At 50.8% G+C, this 22,792-nt stretch overlaps 1 protein-coding gene across 5 annotated transcripts in view; it reads left to right on the top strand.

The window, feature by feature from the left end:
• Positions 1–15,724: 15,724 nt before the first annotated feature.
• Positions 15,725–22,792, top strand: part of TNIP1 (TNFAIP3 interacting protein 1) — a 53,899-nt gene continuing 46,831 nt past the window's right edge. For 2 of the 5 annotated variants that reach the window (XM_084762403.1, XM_084762405.1), the window contains exons 1-2: positions 15,827–15,878; positions 22,303–22,463. The gene's annotated coding sequence lies outside the window, so the exon portion shown is untranslated. Of the gene's footprint in view, positions 15,879–22,302; positions 22,464–22,792 lie in introns of all 5 variants that reach the window. The other 3 variants (XM_084762401.1, XM_084762402.1, XM_084762404.1) reach the window with 3 other exon arrangements.

Raw genomic sequence — 22,792 nt, forward strand, 5'->3', positions numbered from 1 at the left:
CCTCTTTCTTTCTAAATCCAGGTCTCATGATGTAGCCCAGGCTGGCCTCAAGCTTGTTATGGAGACAGAGGTAACCTGATCCTCCTCCCTCATGCAGATGCTGGATTGCAGGCATGGCCCACCAGCTCCCACAAGCTGTACTCTTGCTTCAGATTGTACAGAAGCCAGCCGATCTGAATCTGAAGCAGCTTGCTCATGAAGCCCCTCATTAGTTCATTAAGTCAGCCATGAGCACATACTTACCGATGCCTGCTGTGTGCTGTGCCGCGTGCTCGGTGCTAGCGGTGCTAGCGCTACGGACGATGATGGTTCGGATCCTTACTGGGCTTCAGGGAATGCCTCTTCCGGCTGATTCTTTCCATGATAGCATTGGAGAGTGCTCCCGTGGCCCAAGTTCAAGGCACAGAAGTGGTGGGGGTTAAATGAAAAGGAAAGCCACGGCAGTTCGAGCCACACCCTCACCTCCACCCCCCACCCCGTCTCAAAGTGGGAGGTTGGTTTTAAGTGTCTAGGTACAGAAGGCACCTCATCTCCTTCAGTGACAGGTGAGACGACCAACATTTGTGAGGAGAGGAAGTGCGTTGCAGCGGTTAGAATGGGAACTCCACAGTCCCTGCCAGGTCTGGGCTCTAGTGAACACACTGTCCCTCCCTTCCAGCATCTGCGTCTCCCCCTGAGATAGCCTTCTAGGCTGGAGCTACCTTCTCTCCCGCTCCTCACTGCTCTTTGTTGTTGTTGTTGTTGTTGTTGTTGTTGTTTATTTAATGTTATGTGTTCTGTTGGGGGAGTGCCTGCATGTATGTGTATGTGTCACATATGTGCCTGGTACCTACAGAGACCAGAAGAGGACATTGGCTACCCTGGAGCTGGAATTACCACATAGGAGGAGTCAATCCAGGTCCTCTGCAAGAGCCACAAAGTGCCATCTCTCTAACCCATTTGTTTTTAAAACAGGGTCTCACGTAGCACAGGCTAGCCCTCAAGCTCTCTCTGTTTGTGTAACTAAAAGTGACCTTGGACTTCCCATCCTCCTGCCTCTGTCTCCCAAGCGCTGAAATTACAGGCACTACTGTCGTTCATAGTTTATGGCATGCTGGGGCTGGAACTCAGGGCTTTGTGCCTGCCGGGCAAGCGCTCTGCCCACTAAGTAACATGCCTACTACAGCCCCGGCCCCCTCGTCTCTTTTCCTGGACTGTGCATTTTCCCTCGAGGAAAACCTTTTGCAGAAGCTTTGGTCTTTGGGACCGTGAGGAAACACCTGAAGGAAGTGGTGGCTTGGGAGGGGGTTGCCCTGATCGGAGCACAGCCTGCTATCTGCTCACACTTCTGCTGACAGACAGCGGTGAGGTAACCGTCGTCGGCTGCTTGGAAAGTCCTGGTGTTTGCTTGCCCGAGCTCAGCTAAGGCCGGAGTCCAGGCCACAGCAAATCCCACCGGACAAGGTTTCCCGGTAGACCTTGTTCCCTCTCCAGGGCTCCCCTGTCACTCTAAGGCAACTGAGGTGAGGTTCCTATTGGTAGGATGGCTTGCCTGAAGACTACATCACAGCAGGGCTGCCAGAAAACGCTTCCTCATTTCACAGTTGGAGGGAGGCTAGAGGGAAATTCTGCCTGCACCACAGCTTCCATCTTGGGCTGCAGGCATGGTGGGTTCCAGGCCCAGTCAACCACTGGCGGTAGGGAATCCATTTTCCTTCTCTCGGAGGCGGGCAGCAAAAGTGTGTCTACCTCAGAGTTGTGAAATTAAACCAATATATGTACATCTCTGAGAGGACTGTCCATGCCGGAAGACCAAGTCCAGGGTGTTGGCTATTCCCCATTATAACTGACATGCTCTGAAGGAGCCTCAACAGCCCCTCCTGTCTACTGGGTCCCTACACCAGTGGTTCTCAACCCGTGGGTCACAACCCCTCTGATAAACCTCTTATCTCCAAAAATAGTTACATTATGATTCAGGTTCATAACAGTAGCAAAATGAGGCCGGGTAGTGGTGGCACACGCCTTTAATCCCAGCACTTGGGAGGCAGAGGCAGGTGGGTCTCTGAGTTCGAGGCTAGCCTGGTCTACAAAGGGAGTCCAGGACAGCCAAGGCTACACAGAGAAACCTTGTCTCGAAAAGCCAAAACCAAACCAAAACAAACAAACAAAACAGTAGCAAAATTATAATTGTGAAGCAGCAATGAAAACGTTATAGTTGCCGGGAGGGGGGTGGTCACCACAAAATGAGGAGCTGTATTAAAGGGCCATAGCACTGGGAAGGTGGAGAACCACTGCGTTACACTGTGCCCTACCTGCAGTGAGCTAAGTGGGAAAAAAGGATTATTAGAGACTTGGGGGGTGGGGGGAGATGTTTGAACCCCAGGAAGCTGGAGGCAGAACTGGGTTCAAGGTCAGGCCTGGGGAGATGCTTCAGTCAGTGATGTGCTTGCCACACCAGCATGAGGAGCTAAGTTCAGATTCCCCATGTAAAGATGGGGGGGTGGGGGGGTTGGGGGGGGGAGGCATCCCTGGGTGGGGGTGGGGGGACATCCCTGGGGCTTTACTGGCTGAGTAATCTAGCTGAATCCCTAAGCTCCATAGTCAATGAAGAGAGTCTGTCTCAGGTAGGGTAGAAAATGAATGAAGCTGCTAACCAAGTCTCAAAAGAGGGGATTTTGGTGGAAGGGGAAAGGAGAATGAGAGGAAGGGGTGATGAGAAGAGAGAAGAAAACACCCTCCACCCTCCACCCTCCACCCTGCTATGAATTCAGGAGAGGATAGAGACAGGTAGGAAGCCAGGCGTCGTAACCTAGAATCTAGAGGTTGAGGGGTTAAGATGGGCAGGAGGAGCTTTTAAAGGCACAGTGTGAGGCTAGAGTCCCCATAAGGGCCATAGCCTGTGTAAGGACATGTCCCAACTATCTGGCAGTGGGCCCCTCCCCCCAGGCCCAGCTGTTCTCAGAAGCTTCCAGCACATGCATTTCCTCCCGTGGATGGTCCCACCCCTTCCTCTCAGCTATCGCCATCTGTCAGCTATGCTGCCAGCTAGAGTAAAAACCCCTCCCTGGCACCCAGCAAAAGAGCCCTGGACTTTGACCTGGGAGGGCCTGATTAAAACCAGGCAAGAAGGAGACACTCCACTCCCCAGTTTCCCATATATACCTAGTTCCATTCCCCCACAGAAAGCCAGATCACTGCCAGCTTTTCCCCTGGGGGGGAGGGTGGGGGGAGGGAAACAGACCAAAGACAGCCAGTGTCAGATGCATGCTCTCTTTGGCCTGTCCCTGGGCACGCAGGCTATGAGAAGATACGGCCTACTGAGATGCCCAGAAGCACACTGTTGACCACATAAAGAATAATCAAATTGACTCGGCCCATGAGCACACCAGAAAGTACATCATCCCCTGGCCACACGGGAAACACCTGGCGCAGCTTTCCAAAGTTGTTTTGCACACACACACACACACACACACACACACACACACACACACACACTGGCTCATTCATCTACCCTTCCTTTGCTGCCCAATCTTAGTGTACCACCTACAGCCTCTGATCCTAGGTGCCCGCCTGATCATGGGCAAATCCTGCAGAGAGACGCTTTGGCCCCGTGTGGTATCCAACAGCTGAGGATTGCTCTCTGTCCTACAGGCCAGCCCTCTGGGGAGGCAGGTGGTGTGGGGCCCCAAACCTAAGAAAGGAATGGAGTCCTGGCTAGGTTTTCCCTTCCCAAAGAGGCATAAGGCCTGAGGTGGGAGAGATGTTCCCACTCTAGGCAACCTTGCCAGAAGTGTTCCAGGAGGGGTTAACAGCGCCAGTCTGTGAAAGCCCCCATGGGGCCTATAAAATGCAACAGGCTGGGATTTGCCCAAGGTGAGTCAAGGTCACTCACTACCTGCTTCATGCCTTTGGGCTGTTCCCAAGATAAAATTCCCCAGCAAGTGAGATGAAAACCCAAAATGAAACCACTAAGGCTTCTCGGACTCAAGCCTCGCCTCTGTCACCTTTGTCGACGGTGGCAGCAAGTCTGTCATCATGATATGTCACATTGCCGCCTTTCCCAGACCTAGCCTCCCTGGAACTAGGGATACACTTTCTCTTAAGCAAGGCCAAGCTCTCTGAGCCTTAGGCTCCCAGTCTTTGACCCAGGGAAGATGCTACAAGGACAATGGGATGAAGCCTTGGAGGAGTCTAGCAGGGTGCTAGACCCCTAGGGATGGATATCCAAGCCCTACGCCCTCTCCATCTTTTTCCAGGAATCTCTCTCCTCCTCTCTCTCACCCATCCCGAGGTCCAGGCTAAATGGGAGCTGGTTATTTACATAGACTTGCGACCTCACTGGGGAATTTCCCCAGTGACCAGGCTTCCTCTCTGAGGTTAGGCCACATCATCGCGCGGCTCCTTCCTCTCTGAAGTACCCCAGCCACCCGCAGGCTGCAGCCCCTGTCATTGGCAGGTGTGGGTCCCAGGCACACAAGATTTTAAGTCTTCAGTCTTTGACCTTGGAACATGCCCCCCAAAGACCTGGGGCAATGATGTCAAGGCACTACACACTTGAGGAGCAACTGAAAGGACAGTGGGGATAGGGGAGCCCCAGCTAAGGCCTCAGCAGCTCCCAGCCTCACCCTGAGCCCTCGGCTTCCCCTTCATGAGCCTCAGTTTCCTCTTCTGCCCAATGAGAGAACCGGTAAAGATCATTCTGAATCTTTGTTTCAGGCCTGATGGGCTCAAAAGCCACTTCCTTTGACAGCACAGCCTTGCAACATCAGTTCTTGGATCCTCCTCCTTTAACAAAACATCTTTCAACACACCCCTTTGTGTCTGTTTCCTTGGAAAGCACCATTTTGCAAAACTCATCCCTGAATCCCAGTTTTCAAAGCCTGACAGGATTACACATACCCCGTTTCCCTGAAGTGACTTTGAGTTTTAGATTTTTGTTTTATATCCATCATGTGTGACGCTCTGTGGCCAAGAAAAAAGAGCAATGAACTCTCTTCTCTCAGATCCCAATATCTGATGTCCCCAGTCTCTGACACGCCCCCCCATTCCTCATGCTCCCTCCCTTCCCCCTCCCCCCTGCCCCCCAGCCCTGAGAAGGTTCCTCCTTGGTAACAAAAAGTGGACTAAGATGGAAGATCAGGGTGCTTCAACCATGAGTTCCTGAGTTTCTAGGGCTCCTACATCAGAATCAACAATTAAAAGGGGAGCTTCCAGAGCTGGGGGTGTAGCTCACTTCCAGAGCTGGGGGTTGATAAGACACTTGCTCAGCACTCATGAGCCCAGCAGTACATTAACCAGATGGTACACACACCTGTAATCCCAGCACTACATTAACCAGGTGTTATACACACACCTGTAATCCCAGCACTACATTAACCAGGTGTTACATACCTGTAATCCCAGCACTTGAGAGGCGAAGACAGGAGGACCAGGGGTTGAAGGTCATCTTTGGCTTTGCAGAGAATTCAAAGCCAGCCTGGGATACATGAGACTCTGTCTCAGAGGGGGAGGAGGGAAAAGACAGAGAGACACAGAAAGAGACACAGAGAGGGCAATGAAGGGGAGTTGCTGATTAACTCCAGCCAAAATGGCAGGCCCCGATAATCTGGGAGAACACTGACGCTGAGAGCCTGCCTGCCCCACCCGATCCCATCCCCCAACATCTCCTTTATGAACTCAGACCCATTGTTTTCCATGTACACACAATAACCATTCCTAGGTCTCTAGAAGGACAAGGAAAGGTGTCTTTTTAGAGGAGGAGGAGGAGGAGGGCTGGAGAGATGGCTCAGTGGGTAAGAGTCCTGACTGTTCTTCTAGAGGAGGAAGAAGGTGAGGGACAGAGACTGCCTGGGTAACAAGGTGAGTCAGACACGACCGTGGGTCTGGCATGTAGCAGGTGCACAGGTGCGTGTAGACTCAACTTGATTTGATATCTGTCTGTTCAGAGTCAGGAAAATTTTGCTTGCAGCTCCCCAGTGTAACCAGGTTGCTCATGTGTGTCCATAGTGTAGGGGGGAATAAGCTGTGGATTCAAGTGGTGACTCTGCCCCTAGCCAGTCTTCCTCCTCAAGACACCTCTGTCGCCATCTTCATGTCTCTTTCTAAGGCACCCGTTGAATCGGGTTATTTCCATCCTCAGCAACTTCTCGGTTGGTAGAGTGCTTGCCCGACATGCGTGAGTTCCTTGGCCCCATCCCCAGCACTGCATAAAACTGGATGTGGGGAAAATATAATTAAAACTTGGCATGGCAGTGCATGCCTATAATCCCAGCACTTGGAGGCAAGAGGATTGGGCCACAAGTTCAAGATCATCTCCCACTACATAGTGAGTCTTTGGGCCAGCCTGGGCTACTTAGGATTTTATCTCAGAAGACAGGCCTGTGCTTTATGTAAATGAGAGAGAGCCAACAACAAGGTACCAGGTCCCCTGTGGGGCAGTTTGTTCTCTGTTACTATTGGGTTTAGGTGGGATTTGGAACTGGATGGCACTCCCCTCCAGACTGAGGGGTGGACACAGTTACCCCAAGTGGGCGTGGGAACCAGTGAGTATCAGACAGCGTGTGATTCTATTGCTTCTAGATACTGTGATCCAGGTCTAGATAAGAATGTCGGCTGGAGGTCGCGCATGTCTTTGATCCCAGCGCTTGAGAGGCAGAGGCAGGTGGATCGCTCTGAAGATGATAGGTACATAGATAGATGGATAGGTAGATTGATAGGAAGATGGTAGATACAGATACATGGATAGGTGGATAGATAGATGATGGATGGATGGATGGATGGATGGATAGATAGATAGATAGATAGATAGATAGATAGATAGATAAGATGACTTTTCAAAGCTGTGTATCTGATGTTTGGGGGCCTTCACCAAGCAAAAACATGCTCTTTTTCTCTATGGATGCTTGCCTTAATTTGGTTCTTGATTATTGTGATAAAACACTGACCAGAAAGCAGCTCAGAGAGGAAAGGGTTTATTTGGCTTACACACCCTGACTGATCACAGTCCACCACTGAGGGAAGTCAGGGCAGGAAGCTAGAGACAGGATGAAGCAGAGCACACGGAGGAGTGCTGCCTCTTGTCCTGCTCCTCGTGGCTTGCTAGTTTGCTTTCTCATGCCACCCAGGACCACCTGCACAAGGGTAGCACCACTCACGGAGAGTTGAGCCTTCCCATAGCAACCATCGGCCAAGAAAACGCCCACAGACACGCCCATTCCAACGGAGGCAATCCTCAGCTGAGGTCTCCTCTGCCCCTCGGAAGTCTTCTAAGACTCTACTTTGTGCATAGAGAATTCCCACTTTAAGGTTTGAAAACTCATCCCAGAGAGTTTGGACCTCTCAAACTATACTAACCCCCAAGAGACCCCTGGGATCCTATTTAAAATTTTACTTCTAGGCCTCTACTCTGCAGTGAAGGAGCAATAAACCTGTTTTTGTTACGATCCCAAGTGTGGGATCAGAACGGTCTTGTGAGAGAACAGGTGAGGTTAATCCACTAGAAGAGCAACCACCTCGTGCGGGAGCTTGATTGTTGCCAGCTGAAAAGATTCCGTGAACAGACTCTGGGAGGAGATACATAAATGAGACGAAAACTGGAGGGGGCGCTTTTGGAGACTTGGGATAGTTTTGGCTGCTCATCGCTGCACTTCAAGACGCTCCTAGAGAGAACTGCTCCAGGGAAGTTTCCAGGCTCTGGCTCCTGCTGAGGTTCCGGGTTCTGGTTACTCCAGGTTCCAGCAGAAGAAATCCTGCTGATTACACCAGGAGAATCGTTCCTCGGAGCTGATATCCTTACTGCTTTGTTATTGCGTTCATTAATCCTCTTTTCCTATTGGTTTGGTTAGTCAGGTTAGAAGTGACATATGCTCCGTTAATAAGTTGTAATAAAAAATATATTGGTTAAGAAAATTGAGCCTACACTACAGAGTCTGGTTCTGTTGGGAAACCTGCCTAATGCCAGGCTCAGGCCTAACAGCAGGGGCTATTCAGGAGCTTTCAACAAAACTGGTGACCAAGAACTCAACACATGAGCCCGTGGGGACGTTAGATATTTTAAACTGTAACATTCCATGCCTGGTCCCCCAAAACGAATACCCAGCTCATCTTATAATGCAAACTGCATTCAGTCTGTCTCCAAGAGTCCCTGGTCTTATAATCGCAGCATCATCCGAAAGTTCAGAGGCAAAGTCTACGCAGAGACACAAGGCATACTCATAGCTGTGCATCCCTGGAGAATCAGAGAGCATTGCCTGCTTCCAATATACAATAACAGAGAGCAGGCACTTCGATGTCACCGTGTGTGAGCCAGGTGCTCTCTTTTGAAGGAAAAAAAAATCTTTCAATAAGTGTACTCTTCTACAACCCCTGGTCTGGAATGAGAGGAGTTTGGGCAACAGTTGAGATGTCTCAAGGCTTCCTTTCGAGTCCCAGTACAGAATTGTCTAGCTCGTTTGTCTTTCTTTCTTCCTTCCTTCCTTCCTTTCTTTCTTTCTTTCTTTCTTAGATCAGTTTCTCCATGTAGCCCTAGACATCCTGGAACTCACTCTATAGACCAGGCTGGCCTTGAACTCAGAGAATTGCCTGTCTTTGCCTCCAAAGGCGGGCACCACTGCCCATCACTTCCTCTTTTTTCTTTCTTTTTAATGGTGCTGATTTCTTCAGAAACAACAGCATCATTAGTCTCACCTTTACACAGACTTTTCTGACTAAACTACATGGTTTTTGTTGTTATTTTGGGGGGTTTTCAAGACAGGGTTTTCTGTGTAACAGGCCTGGCCGTCCTAGACTTGCTTTGTAGACCAGGCTGGCCCCTCAGAGAGCCACCTGCCTCTGCCTCCCGAGTGCTGGGGTTAAAGGTTTGTACCACCACACCCGGCTCTAAACTACAAGTTTTAATGTTTTGTTTGTTTGTTTTTTAAGACAGGGTTTCTCTGTGTAGCCTTGACTGTCCTGGACTCACTTTGTAGACCAGGCTGGCCTTGAACTCACAGGGATCTACCTGTCTCTGCCTCCCGAGTGCTGGGATTAAAGGCGTGTGCCACCAGGGCTGAAAACTACAAGTTTTAATAGACTTTCTGCCCTAATTGTCACCCTCAACTTGCCTGAAAGCAGCTAGCAATGACCGTGCCACTGCCTGAACCGGATTAATGCATTAACCCCTCACCTTTACATTCAGCCTCATCCAAAGTCTCAGGGATTTCGTGGGTAAAATGTAGACAAATTCTCTTCCAAATGTTACAGGAATGGCCTGTAATCTGCCTCACAGGAGACACCTCACTCCCATCTGAACCCACATGTGCCTCGCCTGCACTGCACTCCCAATAGCATTCTGGTTCTCTGAGCTTTGCCCGGATCACCCGTTAGCTCTGACAATAGCACCCTGAGCTTCCTTTAGCCAGCACGCAGAACTTTCCTGAGTTCCTTCTTGCACATCAGCCCCAAAGGTTTAAGAGCCACACTTAGGCTTATGGCAACAAATCCATTTCTTTGGTATTAATTTTCTGGTTGGTTTTTTTTTTTTTCCTCTCGTGCCTGATGTGAACAACATAAGGGAGGAAGGATTTAGTTTTGGATGTGATTTCAGAAATTTAGTTTGTACTCCTTGCCGCTGCTAGTTCCAGGCCTGTGGTGAGGCAGAAGGTCATGGGGGGAAAGCGTGTGGAGAAGACTGTTTGCCTCATAGCAGGCTGGAAGCAGGCACTGGAGAGTGGGGTGGTGGCACCACAGGATGACAGATGACAGTGGGACCAGGTTTGACCTTCAAAGTCAGACCTAAAAGTGATCTGCTTCCTCAAGCTGGGCTCCACCTCCTCAGATTTCCAGAACCTTCTAAAATAGTGCCACTGGGTACCAAGTACTCAACACATGAGCTTGTGAGAGTTAACTTTTATATTCAACCTGGGTTCACTAAATGTAACCTGCCTGCCTGCCTGTCTGCCTGTCTGCCTGCCTGTCTGTCTGTCTGTCTGTTTGCTTGCTTGTTGTTGTTTAGAGGCAAGACCTCACTATGCAGACCTAGCTGGCCTGGAACACACTATGTAGAGCAGGCTGGCCTTGAACTCACAGAGATCTGCTTGCCTCTCCCTCCTGAGTGCTGAGATTAAAGGCATGCCTGGGTACGTTTGTCATTAATGGTGTGTATACGTGTGTGTCTGCACTTGAGTGCAGATGCCTGGAGAGGCCAGTAGAGGGTGTTGTTAGACCCATAAGAGCTGGAGTTACAGTGGTTGTGAGACACAATGTGTGCATGAGTGCTGGGAACTGAATGTGGGTCTTTTCTAAGAGCAACAATTGCTTTTTTTTTTTTTTTTTTTTAGACAGGGTTTCTCTGTGTAACAGCCCTGGCTGTCCTAGGCTGGCCTCAAACTCACAGAGATCCACCTGCCTCTACTTCCCAGAGTGCTGGAATTAAAGGTGAGCACCACCATGCCCAGCTGCAACAAGTGCTCTTAACTGGAGAGCATTTCTCCAGGCCTTTTTCTAGTATGTCCTATCTCTGAGTAAGGACATGAGACATTATAGCCAGCCCTTTGTCTCCATGGGGGATGAGAACATGCTCAGATATTAAAATCCAGGGAAGCAAGCCTGGCCTGGTGGCACATGCCTTTGATCCCAGCACTTGGGAGGCAGAGGTAGGAGGATCTCTGTGAGTTCGAGGCCAGCCTGGTCTACAAAGAGAACTCCAGGACAGAGAAACCCTGACCAAAAAAAAAAAAATCCAGGGAAGTACAGTGTTTGCACATAACCTACTACACACATCCTCCTGGATACCAAACTGCCCTGGGTGACTCATCGTACCTAATACAATGTCAATGTTATGTAAAAGGTTGTCATGCAGTACTGTGGTAGGAGAGGTGACGCACAAATTCTGCCAGTGTGCAGCAGAGCAGCAAAGTTTTCCCTGCATATTTTCCATTCAAATTGAATCCACAGATGCAGAACCCATGGACGGGTACTAACAACACTGGAGTTTGCACCCCAGCTGTGCCTCTTATTAGTGGGTGTCTTGACCTCTAGAAGCCTCAGTTTCCTCACTTGTAAAATATTAGTACTGGTTGCCTAGGGCTCTTACTTGGTGATTGAGAAACAAGGATCGCCACTTCACAATAAGAGTCCTCAGAGGAGTGAAAGCAACCTCAAGTGTCCCTCCCCACCCCCCACACCCCTACCCCCCACTTTAACTTACAAAGTCCAGAACCAGCCTGAAGAAAGGGGGGGGGGTGGAAATCTGGCCTCCAGCTGGGTGGTGATAGCACACGCCTTTAATCCCAGCAATTGGGAGGCAGAGGCAGATGGATGAGGCCAGCCTGGTCTACAAAGTGAGTTCAGGACAGTCAAGGCTACACAGAGAGATCCTGTCTTGAAAAACCAAACCAAAACAAAACAAAACAAAAACACCAAAAAAAAACCCCAACAACAAACAAACAAATCTGGCCTCCAAAGACATGTATGAGCGAGCATGTGTGCATCCACACACCCACACACCCACATCCACACTTAAAAATAAAGTAAAATCTTTTTTTTTTTAAAATCAAGCAAACAGCAACAACAACAAAATCCCCTCAAAACAGCCACAGTGCAGTGCATGACAGTGTGGTGTAAAACAGTGGTTTTTATATTCCTAATCCCATTTCCCTGCCCGAGTTCTTCAAGGAAGCAGTCCTCTCCGTGTCTAGCATTGTCTCCTCTCTGAAGCACCTATCCTACGTGGTCAGGAGACAAAAGCTTATCTCACGGTCCACCCTGCCTTCCCAGAGTCCCTCCTCTTCTGATATGTGGCCAGGGTCCGGGAGCAGACTGCCTGTAACCTTTTTAAACCGAGACTAATCTGAGAGTGCCTAGCCAGCTAGGGAAGACAGGAGCCCAAAGGCTATTAGTGATTTGTGATTCAGTAATGAGCTTTCAGGGCACCTCATGCTAGAAATGGACCATAATGAGGAAGCTTGGGGTTAGCCTGGGCTACATGAGACTCCATTGAGTGGGAAAAGGAACCACTAGTGATACTGTTTCCTGACCCCTCTGACCATCCTTGCTTTTCCTTCCTTTAAATTTTCACACTTCCCTAGATGTCTGAATGAAATGCACTCCTTAGGAAATGCTGAGGACCCAAGAGGGGAAGACATTTGCCTGGGGGGCCACCTGTCAAAGCCAGGACACAGACTCAGCTCTCTGGTCCTCCGTCCAGGCACCTCCCTTGGTCTCCATCCCACGGCCTGAAAGAGATGGGGAAGGTCAGGCTGGAAAGATGCAAGAGGTATGAATGTTGAGGCTGGGGCAGCTGACCGTGCCAGCCAAGGGGCCCACGCTGGGCCAGCTCCTCCAGCCCCCATGTCCTGCCAAGAAGCTCTGCCACTTGATGGGCAGGCTCTGGTTCAAGGCAGGTTCTATGGACTCACAGAGGCTCCACAGTTACTGCGGCCATGTTTGTGGAGACTATCCCAATTACAAGAACAGTGGGTCCAGGTGACATACAGTTTTACTGCTTGTTGAAAAGGTCTATGGCAAGGGAAGTGTACTGCTCTCTTCGCCTCAACTTCTGGCTCCATATGTTAAAAATATCTGTACAGCCAATGTGGTAGCTGGTTCTACATGATACTTCTTGTTGCTGTTTTGAGGGGATTTTGTTGTTGTTGTTGTTGTTGTTGCTATTTGCCTGGTTTTAAAAAAGATTTTACTTTATTTTTAAAGGGGGGGGCGGGAGAGAAAGAGAGAGATTTTGTTGTTTGGGATTTTTTGTTTGCTGTTTTGTTTTTTGTTTTTCTGAGACAAAGTTTCTCTGTGTAGCCTTGGCTGTCCTAGACTCACTTTGTAGACCAGGCTGGCCTCAAACTCATAGCAATCCATTTGCCTCTGCCTCCCGAGTGCTGGGATTAAAGGCATGTATCACCACACCTGGCTGTGTGTGTGTGTATTTTTGCAAGCACACATGTTCACCTTTGTCTTGGGAGACCAGAGCTATTGAGTCCACTTGGGACTGGAGTTACATGCAGTTGTGAGCTGCTCACAACATGGATACTGGGAACTGAACTCTGGTCTTCTATAAGAGCATTGGGTGCTCCAACCACTGAGCCTTCACTCCAGACCCTTATTTATTTTTTGAGACAGGATCTCACTATGTAGCCAGGCTGGCCTCCAACTCCCTCCTGCCTCAACCTCCCCAGTGTTGGGGTTACAGATACGCACCCTCCCCGATCCGTTCTTGACAAGGGGCCAGTACTATAAGGAAGAGACTATGGAGTAGAATAGGGCACTGGACTAGGAGTCAGAAAGGCCCCAACTTACTCACAGAGAAGTCACTTCCTCTGTCTGGCCTTCACTTCCTGCTGCTAAGTAAGTGATGAAATGGTCCAAGGGGCTCTTCCATCCTTCCCTGGGAAAGCCCAACCTCGAGTACACAGAAGCAGTTCAGGAGCGAAATTCATCAAAGTCCATCCCAGCTCGCCTTCCACATGGACTTTGTGCAGCCTCTGTACCTACATCTTCAGCTCCGCCTTCTAGAAAACTCCATGCCGCACTTGGGGTGAGCAATTGCCAGTCCTGTGCACAGAGCCTTCTCTGTGCATATTCTATCTCTTGCTTGCCTACTTTCAGGTTTCAGCTGAGAAGTCACTTCCTGCAGGAAAAAAAGATTTCCCAGGCCTTCAAATCCCAACTAGACATTTGTTTTGGTACCTACAGCTCTCTGAGATTTTTTTTTTTTCCTGCCAAAAACATACCTTTCCTGATTTTCGTTGTAACTATCTCATCTCATGCCTCAGCGTCTAGAGCAGTGCTGCCCAACAGCACCCTCTGTAATGACGGAGATGGTGGATGATGGCCTGGCAATCTCACACGGTAGCCAGAAACTGAAGACCAGACAGGAGAAATGACTTCTGGGTGTACTCAGTCGGGGTTCTCCTGGTTTCTGGTACTCTTTTCTACACTACTCCCCCTTCCTCAAGGCACCAGCCGCTCTTCTAGGACTGACAAATCACATACAGAACAGGGTATGGTAGTGCATACCTACAAACCTTAAGCCATGTGTAGGAGCAGCTGTCATCCTGGCTATTCATCATGGTGAGATGTGCCCAAGGCTACCAAGGAACTGAGTTATTACATGTGCATAGAGTATGTGCATGTGTGTATATACGTGTGTGGCGCCCAGTGGCTGACCTCAGGTGGTGTTCCTCAGACGCCATCCATCTTGTGTTTTGAGGAAGCTTCTCTCACTGGTCTTAGGCTCACCAGTTTAGCTAGACTGGCTGACCAGCAAGTCCCAGGAATCCTCCTGTCTCTGCACTGGGATTGCGCGTGTACCACACCAGACTTTTTCATTCGGGTGATCTGAAAAATCAGATCCTCATGCTTGTGCAGCGAGCCCTTTACCGACTGAGCCATCTCCTCAGGTCCTGAGTCATCACTTTTATTGAAGTTTAATTCATTTACATTTGATCCACTCCGTTGGACAGGATAGCCCCGAACTAGGAATAACCAAGGAAGTATCTCTCACCCAGATGACCTCCTCCCACCCCCACCCACCTCAGGCATTTTTGTGGTAGGTAGTGAACAGCAGAGGCTTTGTGTACGTAGTCAGCAGTTTACAAGGGATATCTGCAAAACGTCTTTTGGCTTCTAGTATAGTAGCAGAAATCAGACAAAGCAGTGGGTGTGAGGGTGGGTGAGATGGGGGTGGGTAACAAGGGAGTGTGTCAGCCACTTTACTCATTGCTGTGACAAAATGCTCACAAGAAAGCTGGGTGTGGTGGCGCATGCCTGTAATCTCAGCATTCTGGGAGGCAGAGGCAGGCAGATAGATCGCTGTGAGTTGAAAGCCAGCCTGGTCTACAAAGTGAGTCCAGGACAGCCAAGGCTACACAGAGAAACCCTGTCTTGAAAAAAACAAAACAAAACAAAAAATACTGACAAGCAGCACCTTGAGGACGGGGTCTACACTGGCTCCCAGTTTGAAGGGACACGGTCAATATGGTAGGTAAGTCCTGGCAGTGTGGCAGTGGCTCCAGGCTGTGGCGGCAGTTGCATTTGGCTGCTTGCTCAGAGCTAATGGACCAGGAAGCAGAGAAAATAGAAAATAGTGCTTGACCGACTTTCTCCTGCTTCCCCTTTTTATTCACTCTAGAACCCCAGCCCATGGGACAGTGCTAGAAAAGGCCTCGCAGGCACACCCAGAGGTGCAGCTCCTGGGGACTTCTTAATCCAGTGGAGTTGACACTAGAGACTAACCTTCACAGAGAACCTTGCTCAGGCTGCTGCTGGCGGGTTTAGGATGAGCCATGGACTCCAGGTGTGACTTGATGGCCAAATGAGACCCAGCTTTTGGGAAGGAAGTAGAAACCTTTCCTTCTCTGGAGAGGATCCACAGAGTCCTGCGTGGGAGCAGATGAGGCAGGAATAAGGCAGGAGGATGTAAGTGGGACGTCTGAAGATTTCCTCAAGACCCTGAGCGCTGGAATCCCCCATGTTGGACAAAGGAGGAAACAGACCTCCAGGAGATCCTAGCAGGGCAGGCCCGGTGGCCTATGCCCTTGTACCTACATGCCTTTGCCTTATTCCCAGCCCAGCTCAAGAACCACCAGGCTCTCAGCTCTGCTCCAGACCCCCCTCCCCTTCCTGGAATCTATGGCAAGTGACGAGGCAGCCTGGGGAGCAACAGGTGGAGGCTGGCAAAGGGCCTTCTGCTCTGCCAGAGGGCAGGATGGGGCCTCCTCAGCTGGGCCTTGTGGGGCTGCCTGGTGGCTGGCTTCTCCATCATGGGGGAATTCCCCTCCTGCCTCAGAGTCAGCTCCGCCCAGCCCTCCTTCCTGCAGAAGCTCAGAAAGCCCAGCAGCCTTCACAGGGACACAGGGACGCATGGCCGCACTCGCTGCGCACATCCTCAGATTGCCCGGTGCTTGCTTCCTCAGGTGAGTGACCTGGCCTGGGGAGGTAGGTGTGACCGCATAGGTGACAGGATGCATCACTTGGTGATGTGGAGGCCACCAGACCTTCCCAGCTGTGTGTCAATAACTGCCTGGCCTCCCCTTCTCCCCTAGCTGGGGTCTTTTGCTCTCCAGCCTAGCTTGGTGGGCCCACCTAGGGCCCTTGGCTTCTGTGCGCCTGCTCACTGCTTAGCCTCCTTTGCCACCCGACCTCTATCTCTGGTTCCTTATTCTTGTTCTGCCTCCTCAACCAATCCCTCCAAATGTCTGTAACTTTTCCAAAGGGAAGGAAAGAGAGACTTATTTCCGTCCTATTCCTCTCTCTGAGGTGGGGAGGGAGACTCCATTTTCCTCTCTCACGGATTGTGTGTGAGAGGACATGTCTGCATCTGTGTCTGGGTCACAGGAGCTGGTACACGTTGGTCTAGGGGAATGTTTATGTTTGGGGATGGTCTGGGTGTCTGTGTGAATGTGAATTTTGAGGGGGTTGATGGGAGATGAGCTGGGCAGTTTGAAAGTCTAAACCCAAATAAGGTGGGCAAGTAGGGGTCCATCTTGCTCCCTGGGGGCCACAATATGGCTGAGCCCTTCCTGGACACTGAGGTAGAGGGACCTCTCTCTCTTGCCTCCAGACCTCTTTGCTTCCAGGCCCACTGGCTTTTTCTGAGCGTGAACCTTTCACCGAGAACTTGAAGGCCTGGGAATAGGCCAAGGGCTGGCAGATGGTAGTGACTGACTTCTTCTTTGATCACAAACAGTCCAGTTTTTCCAAAACTGGTCAGAGGGCCAACCTAGGGAAGTCCCTGGCTAAGCAGGGCAAGGGGCAGAGGCGGGGTCTGACAGTTGACAGTGGCCTCTGGGCTGCAGACTGAGTGAGGAATGTGGAGAGGTCGTAGAAGACACGAGAAGGTGGGTGTGGATGGAGGGAGAACTGCTCTCAGGGCCTGGTAGGGCTTCCCAGGATTGGGAAACGTTCTGCCCCTTCCCTTCGGGTCTGCCTCCCCCAGGGGCTGATCTTGCCCCACTTCCAGGAAGATGACAAGGAGCAAGCTGGGATCCCAGTCTGAAGGCAGCTTGATTGGCAACTCTGACCTGGAGTCAGGAGGGCCAGGGTCAGAGAAGCTGGAGAAGGACAGACCCACCCGGGGACTCCTAGAGACTGTGGGAGGAGCCTGGCAGGGCCAGCCTGCGCCGAGCTGGGAATTTCCCTGGTGTCGCTGTCCTTTTCTCTCCTCTAATGGTGCCCTAGAAACCAGAGAATAACAGGCAGGTTAGGAAACATAGGGGAAAGAGCTGGGAAGGAAAAAGAGAAGAGACCAAGGCTAGAGAAAAAGCCAGCACTCACAGCAGTGAGATCCAGGCAGGCAGAGGATGTCCTTTGGGAAAGAAAGACCCGTATTCCTTCTGCTGCAGACCACAACTGCTAGGCTTCTTAGCACTAGGGCCATCTCGCTCTGTGTGTGCCACAAACAGGCACTGCTATTGCCTTCGCAGCCTGGCTTAGGACACTAGGGAGCAGACCATGAGAGACAGGGCTGGAATCAAAGCCCAGGCTTCAGAGCCCACACATTAATTCCTGTACGGCAGGGGTCCTGGGAACAGGATAAGTTGTGACCATCAGTGGTTTTGTTTCCTTTGGAACTGATGAGTGGGGGCTGGAGAGATGGCTCAGTGGGTAGAGGCACACTTGCTGCTAAGTCTGACAGCCTGAGTTTAATCCCTGGGACTCAGGTAATAGGAGAGAAAGGACCCCTACAAACTGTCATCTGACCTCCACATATTTGCTGTGCTCAGACACACACAAACACACAAACACACACACACACACACAAACACACACACACACACACACACACACACACACACACACACACACACAGACAGAGACAGAGAGAGACAGACAGAGACAGAGAGATTGTAGCCTTCAAAGCTTATGAAATTAGATAGAATTTAAAAATGTCTTCTTAGACTGAGGAGAGCTGGGGACTGCAGACTCAGTTCATTTAGTGACACTCTTTTAGTTGTGTGTGATTTGATGGAGGTGGTGGTGTTGCTCTTGCTGTTTTGAGACAGGGCCTCTCGTAGCCCAGGCTGGCCTTAGATTCTTGTGTCTCCGTAGAGCTGGAGATGGGAACAGTCACCACTGCCTCCAGCTGGCATACCATCTTTTCCTTTCTTTTCCTTCTTCTTTCTTTGCATCTGGCTGGGTCTCATGTATCCCAGGCTAGCCCCAAATTCCCTATGGAACTGAGGATGACCTTGAGTTTCTGATCCTCTAGGCTCCACCTCTTGAGTGTGGAGGTGACAGATGTGTGCCGTCCCATTCAGTCCTCTGAGGCTCTGGGATTCAAATCCAGGCTCTCAGGCATGGTAGAACGGGACTCTATCCCCAGGTCTTCTCGGCAATCACCTCCATCACCTTTGAGTCCCAGTTCAGTCAGTGTCACATGTTCGACATTCCTTATCTCGGTTAACTATCTCCCAAAGCTCTCTTCTTGATAAGCACACACCCAAGAGCAGAAAGTACCTAGAATCCACAGGAGGGCTTTGTATTCCGAGGTCGAATCAAGCTAAGGATCCAGGAAGGGATCCAGGACTGGTTCATTGCTCCCACCCCAGTCCCTCGGTTCTACCTTCCCTCAGCCAAAGCTCCGAGTCTCCCAGCCTAAGAGAATATGGCTCACATCTCTTTTATTCAATTTTCTGCTTCCATCCTGGAATGGACCTTAGCTCAGTAGGCAGAGCACTTGCCCACCACACACAGAGTTACCGGGTCCCCAGGAGATATGGGGGGGTGCATCCCAGAAATCAGGACAGGGAGTCATGAAGACCAGAAATTTAATGTCTTTTGAGATCAACCTGGGCTACATGAGACCCCTGTAAAGTAAAGAAGGGGTGAGGGGCCAGCTCAATCACTAATGTGGAGGACTTGGGTTGGGTCCCCAGAGCCCATGTAGAAAAAAAGCTGAGTGTTGCAATGCACACTTGTAATCCCAGCACCGGGGGAGATAGAGATAAAGGAATTGCCAGGGTTTGCTGGGCAGCCAGCCTAATCTAATTGATAAGCCACAGGTCCCAGGAAGGGATCGTGCCCTGAAATACAAGGTGGAGTGTTCCTGAAGAATGGACCCAGGTTGACCTCTGACCTCCACATACCTGTGTGTCCCCCCCCACTCAACCATACACAAATATGCGTACACACTCCCACACAGACACTCCCACACACAAGCAAGCCCCTGTGCTTACCATCAGTTGGGGTGTGTAGCAGGAAAAAAAAAAGCAAGTATTGGGGAGCCCAGACGCTGGCATCAGTATTAATCTAAACCTCAGGATCATACCTGCTGTATGTACTAGTCTTGCTGTGGCCCTCAGTGTGGCTCCATCCATGAAGGATGGTCACCTTTCTTCCCTCTTGGTCATATTTCAATTGCAGGACTGGGGGGCGGGGTCTGATACTTTCTAATGACCCTTTTGAGGCTGGCACTCTGACTTCTGTGTCCTGTTAGCTGGTGAGATGTTGTGGTGTGACGCTTCCGAGCCTGGCCTGGGTGCATAAAGCTCTGCAAGAACCTCAGAGAGCATCCATCTACCTGATCTTCACAGACTGGACGGGAGATGAAGTGTGTAAAAGCGCGGGCCTAGCATACACTCCATGTCATTTCCGTGTATGTACGTGTGTCTTGTTGCTGATGTGTACTCGTATGTGTGGGATGATACACACATGCATAGAGACCCAAAGAGGACACCATGTACCCTACTTTATCACAGTCTGCCTTGTTCCCTTGAGACAAGGGTCTCTTACTGAACCTGGAGCTAGGCCAGTAGTCAGTTAGGCCACAGCAATCCTCCTGCTTCCACTCCCACTCTCCCCCACCCCAACAGCAGTAGGGTTTAGCATATGTACAGCTGCACCTGGCTTTTTACACGAATGCTGCCTACTCACACCAGGTCCTCACGGTTGTGCAGCGAGGGTTCTTGCTTCCCTAGTCATTTCCCCAGCCCCTTTCTTGTTATCTTTTTAATGCTGTCGTACCACAGCCCCCACTTCCTCCTTCTGCCACGTGATTATGTCTAGTCTTTTCAAGGTATGTTTTTCTAGGCGTGCACCTCGGCTTCTTTGGAGGCTCCCTGGGGTAGAGGAGGGAGTGGCAGAAAGGATGGGGAGCTGTCTGCTTCAACACAAAGCAAAACAAAATACAGGCAGTGTGGTTCTCCTCCCAGGTGGGGCTTTCTGAGGGAGCTTGTTGACACTGTAGTGGAGTAAGAGGTTGCCACTTACATGAGTCACTCATCTCCCAACCTGGAAACTCCCTTCCAGGCTCCGGGATGACCGAGGATGCCAGGCTAGGGGCACGTGCCTCCCCGACAGCTCTGCGTTCCAAGTCTAGTAGGGATCGGACCAAAGGAGCCTACCTTTCTGGGTTTAGCAGTGAAATCTAGCAATACATGTGACCCACATCTGGGGCGTCACCGTCATTCCTCAGCCGCCTACTGTGTGCTGAGCCTCTGTCTTTATCATATGAATCTTCACAAACACTTGAGGGGGGGTGTACAATTATCCTCAGTTTTTCAGAAAAGAACCCGGGGTTTAGAGGCCACCAGGGTAGTAAGTGGCTGGGTTGGGTTTGGGGCCTGTACTGAGGACAGAGTACAGCTTCCATAAGAAAGTGAGAAAGATGTGCAGGGTGAAGTCTGGTAGGGAGCTTTCTAGCACACTGCAGGCCCTGGGTTCTATCTTCTGCAAACTGGGCAGTGGTGGTGTGTGTCTATACTTCCCAGTGCGTGGGAGGTGGAGCAGGAGAACCAGGAGTTGAAGGTTAAGCTACATAGCAAGTTTGAGGCCTGGGAAGGAGAGAGAGAAATGCATCCTGACACTGCAGAGATAACAGCGGGAACCAAGGCCCCGCACTCTTGGTTTGGTTGTGTCAATGTGCGTGGCTTTGAGCAATGCTGAGGTTCAAGGCCTCTCTGATGGTGCAGGGTTCTGGAGAGAAACCAGTACTTAGAAGGGTAAGGTGGGGGATGACCTTGAATGGATGACTGGGAATGATAAGAAAGTTCTAGGTGTGATTGTGGACATTTACCATCTCCTCACCTGAGGCTCACACTGGAGGGTGCACAGGTCTAGGATCTCCCCCCTCATCTCAAGAGAACCCTCCACTTGCAGGAGTCAGTTTTCTCCTCCCTCTTTGTGGGTTCCAGGGATTGAGCTCGGGTCCTCAGGCTGGTCAGCAAGCACCTTTATCTAACTATGACCCATCTCACTGGTCCCTGGGTAATGTTCTATTGTGGGTGGTGGTGATGGCAGTTTTTGTTTGTTTTTTATTTTTGTTTTTGTTTTTGAGACATAGTCTTACTGTGTAGATGTGTCTGGCCTTGAACTCACTATGTAAACCAGACTGGCCTCAAATTCATAGTGGTCCCATTGGCTCTGCCTCCCGGGTGATGGAATTAAAGGCTGCCTACCTGGACGTTTAGGAGGTTGAAACTGCCCAACTTTCTGAGGCCGAATATCTTACAGAAACAGCGGAAACAGTATGCAATCAGAATGGAAATTATGGGAAACTTCTTTTTAAAGGAAATTTCAGTGCTGGCTTAAGTAGGTTGGCCTGAAGAGCTGGGACAAGATCAGGAAGTGAAGTCCCAGGAAGGAGGTGACTTGGGAAGGTGGGGGGAGGTGGGTAGCAAACAGACATGGTCCTTTGGGGAATTGATACATGGAATCGAGGACCCAGTTCTCCCGGCAGCCTGTCCTGAGCGTGATTGTGCAGCCTCTCCTGTTGTGTCTGGTCCTCCAATCAGGGTTAAGATACATACATACTTCTTTCCGTAACGTGACCTAGAATGCTGTTTTGAAAACCTGCTCATTCCTTTGAGGTAACTAGGACACAGGTGGCACAAAGCCTGAAAGGAGGGTCCTTGGGGAAGACATATACTTAAGTAGGTGCCTGTTCACGTTCCAGTTGATAGGCATTTCTTTATGTAAAATGAGGGCATGTATGAAATAGTACCCTATATCCTGGTGTGTGTGTGTGTGTGTGTGTGTGTGTGTGTGTGTGTGTGTGTGTGTGTGTGTGTGTGTGTGTGTGTGTGTGTGTGTTTCTTTCTAGTGGGGGGCGGGGGACGGGGCCTCACGTATCTGAGGCTGCCCTTGAACTCAGAATCTTCCTGCCACAACCTCTAGAGTGTCAAGACAGCAGGTCCTGCAGCTGGGCTATAGAACAGACCCGGCCCCGGCTTTGCTGCAGGTGCTTAGTGCCTTCCTGCGATCCCAGGGGGTGTGTGGACCAAGTTGGAGCTGGGAGGTCCACAGCGCGCCCTGAGTTCCCCCAACGTACCCTGAGGCCCCCTAGGTTTGAGCCCTGAGCCACTCCACCCAGTAGAGCCACTGTGGCTGTTTACATCGCAGATCCCGCCCCCCGGAACCAAACGCAAGGCGCCATTGGACGGACGGCCCGTCGGTCTCCGGGGACTTTCCCAGGGGCGTGGCGTGGGCCAGGCATTTCCTGGTACGGACCGGAGCTTAGGTTTCGCCAGCCTGGCCCAGGGCCCTGAAGGTTTCGTCTTAGGGTGAGCGGGGCAGCCAGGGGGATGGGCGGGCGGGAAGAGACTTGGACCTGCGCGGGGCGCGAGGACTAGCGGCGGGAGTCCCGGCACAGTAAAGGTGTCGGCGTCGCCGTCGCCGGGCTTCGGAGACTCCCAGCCCGCGGTGGCAGCCGGGCGCGCATGCGCACCGTTGCTGAGCGCGCCTGGGACCGGCTTGCGGACCCCAGCGAGCAAAGTTTGGGTAGCCTTGTGAAGACACTGTGGTGACGAAAATCACCATACCCACGCTGATTGGTAGATTTTCATATAGTCTTTTCTTGTTTGTTTTGAGACAGGGTCTCATTGTGTAGCAC

Source organism: Acomys minous, assembly GCF_964271855.1.
Source record: "Acomys minous genome assembly, chromosome: 16".
Lineage (NCBI taxonomy): Eukaryota > Metazoa > Chordata > Mammalia > Rodentia > Muridae > Acomys > Acomys minous.